Genomic DNA, 3,354 nt, shown 5'->3' with positions numbered 1-3,354 from the left:
TTGACAATTACTTCTCGTTCCTTCACGCGAGTACTCGCGATACAGCTGTTGCCCGTGAAATTTTGTCGTCGCAAAGGCAGCGTCGACCGAATATCTCTTGCCCTGTCTTTTTCTTAATAAAATATTTGTATGCCGCTATACTTCTGTCCTGTCTTTTCATGGCGGGGATAATATTCGAATTTTGTGATACAGGCAAGAACTATAACAGGCCTATTCAAGAGGATAATTACTGTCAGTAAGAACTTCGAAGCAGTGTCCCAAGGGAGCTAAGCCGAGCATTCAGTTTCAGTTTGTTTCAGTTTCATTGAGGTGTCGGAGCGTGCGGACTCATCCATATGCGCGAAGCACATCTGATGTAGAGATGAATAAATAGATAGATAAATAAAAGGTAGCAGATGCCTGACTGTGACTTATGCATGCCCAAAGTGTGATCAGGCCTTGCCGACATAAGAACTTACCCCATTAATTTTTGTGTAAAGCATTAACATAAAACTGTAAGTATTGATAATTATATAAATACATTAAAACATAATGAAGAAAAAGACAGGCTGAAAGCAAATGGCTGAAATCAAACAAAAGCGAAAATAGGTCACGCTAAGTGAAATCAGCCGAAGCCGAGCGCACACTGGCATCCGGCCCGCGGCCGGCGGCACCGTGGGTGCCGTGGGCTGCACACTGACACTGTATTCATGGCACCAGTTTGAGACGCTCAATTATAAATGCACGCACACACACACACACACACACACACACACACACACAACGATATAACAGTACACGGTGATGCTGGGCTGAATTATTGCCGGCGGAAAGCCGTGAGGTATTCGACAAGACTGACGGAGAGATTTGGAGAAAGAGAGGGATTCGGAGAGAGAGAGAGAGAGAGAGAGAGAGAGAGAATCGATGGATGGACTGAGTGAGAGGAGAAAAGCGAGGACTACTTGAAATCGTCAGCACCCTTATCCTAGTCACGGTGTTACACCCCTCTCTCCCTTCTTTAACGCCCCAGTCCGTCAGAATCAAACATCTGCTGATCGACTGCTGGGATATACATGATTTATTATCTGGCACAAACATTTTAAGGTCAGCTCTACAAAGTTCTCCGGCCCAAGATGTTCCTCCAGATTAGTACTGTTTTTCAGTACTGGAGGAAATAAACTTTGAGATTAGAATTTCATTAAAAATTCACGTGGCAATGTATAGTGGGTGTTTTAAAGAATGGCGTTTGAACTTGAACCAACTCTTAAACATCCTAATTATTGGTTTCTCTTCAACAAATTTTAAGAAGTGACTGAAGTGCAGCCAATGCTTTGAGCAACACGGTTTGATTTGAACTCCAGTCCATCATACAGTCTTGATCACTGTCTTTCCACTGCTGGGGATCCCACACGCTCACCGTGGCCTCGTTCAGACGGATGACTGATGTGAAAGAGGTGTATGAGCCGGCTGTGGCTAGAGTTATTCAGTCATTCACTCATAGCCCAACTGACCAAACCATATTTTCCTGTACCAGCTGTTTTGATGAAGAGTGTGTGAAACCATCGAAACTATGATATACAAGTAAGTTCAACTTTTCGAGTCTGAGTTGGGATATTTCTTCTAATATCATTGACCTGTTTCTACAAGTGTTCCGAAGTTCTGGATGGAAGCGACGCTGTCTGGAATAGGACTACTGGAAGGACCTTTACAGCGGTTTCGCTAGGATGACTGAAATCAAACAAAAGCGAAAATAGGTCACGCTCAGCAAAATCAGCCGAAGCCGAGCGCACAAACATTTTACAGTCAGCTCTACAAAGTTCTCCGGCCCAAGATGTTCCTCCAGATTAGTACTGTTTTTCAGTACTGGAGGAAATAAACGTTGAGATTAGAATTTCATTAAAAATTCACGTGGCAATGTATAGTGCGAAATGCCAGGAAACTGAGAGAGCATGACTCCTACAAGTCTGTTGGCATTGCTGCTGACAAGACTCAGAAAGAAAGACAAGAAGATAAAGTCAAGAGAGATGAGTTCAAACAGCGGAAAGACAATGGAGAGGATGTGGTCTGGCATAAAGGTGATGTGATGTCTCGTGCTGACAGAGATGCTTTAATCAAGAGCGGAAGGGACGGGAACTTAGCGGGGAGGGAAGAAGCGGGAGGAACAGTGGCAAGTAGCCCTGCCCAAATTTGACTTCCCAGTGCCAAGGGGACAAAGAACAATGTAAATACGTGTTTTGTACATAGACCAGCAAACAATTCTTCTTTTTCTCATAAGTTTTCTTCTCTGAAATGTTATTATGCAAACGCTGACATGCTGACAAACAAACTAAATGAACTGGGACTAATGTGTAACATACACAACTTTGATATTTTTGCTTTAACTGAAGTATTACCAAAAAACTCCAAGGTTAAAATTGAAAATTTTGTACTTCCTGGTTATACAGGTTTTACAAACAACAAGAGAAGGGGTGTCAGTCTGTTTGTGCGGGAAGGGTGAGAGGTGTCCAGGATTGTAGAAATTGAAAGAATCTTTTCTCCTTCGATTTTTTGTAAAATATCATTACCTGGTAGTAACGAGCACATCATTTTTGGAGTAGTGTACAGATCCCCCAACTCGGATTATGAGGATCATGCTATTGTAATTAAACTAATAAACTATGTATTTAACAGTTTTAAAAACAAGGTTATTGTCTCTGGAGATTTTAATTATCCAGAAATTGACTGGCAAAATGTGATAAGTTGTAAAAATGAGGACCATCCAGCTACGAAATTTTTGGATTGTGTTCAACAAAATTACATTGTACAAATGGCTTCCGAACCGACTCATTATAGAGGTTTACAAAAACCTAATGTGCTAGATCTGTTGTTTACTAACTCTTATGAAAATGTCTACACTTATGATTACTGGCCCCCTCTAGGGAAGAACCACCATTCTGCCCTCTACTTTGATGTTCAGATCAAGTGGGAACATCCATCTGGTCACTCTGTGAAGTATCAACTAGATAAAGGAGATTACGAAGGCATGAAGCATTACGTAGGTGAGATTAACTGGGATGACCTTTTGACAAATGAGACATCTGTGGATGAAACCTGGGAACATATTCATGATGTAATAATAAAGTCCATGAACAAATTTATTCCCCAAAAAATCATTCAAACAAGGACCCTCCAATAAACAAAGACGTGACCCCATTCCCCAGTCACTTTTAGATAAAATTCATCAAAAGCGCAGAGCCTTTAAAAAATATAAGAAATATCCCACTAGTGAGAACTATAAAATGTATGCACGTGCTAGAAACCAGGTAACATGGGAGTCAAGAAAAAACGTGAAAGCTAAGGAAATTAAATTAGCTAAAGAATCTAAGCATAATCCAA

The sequence above is a fragment of the Babylonia areolata genome, chromosome 2, assembly GCF_041734735.1.
Source record: "Babylonia areolata isolate BAREFJ2019XMU chromosome 2, ASM4173473v1, whole genome shotgun sequence".
NCBI classification, from domain to species: Eukaryota; Metazoa; Mollusca; class Gastropoda; order Neogastropoda; family Buccinidae; genus Babylonia; species Babylonia areolata.
Note: the sequence above shows the minus strand (reverse complement) of the source record.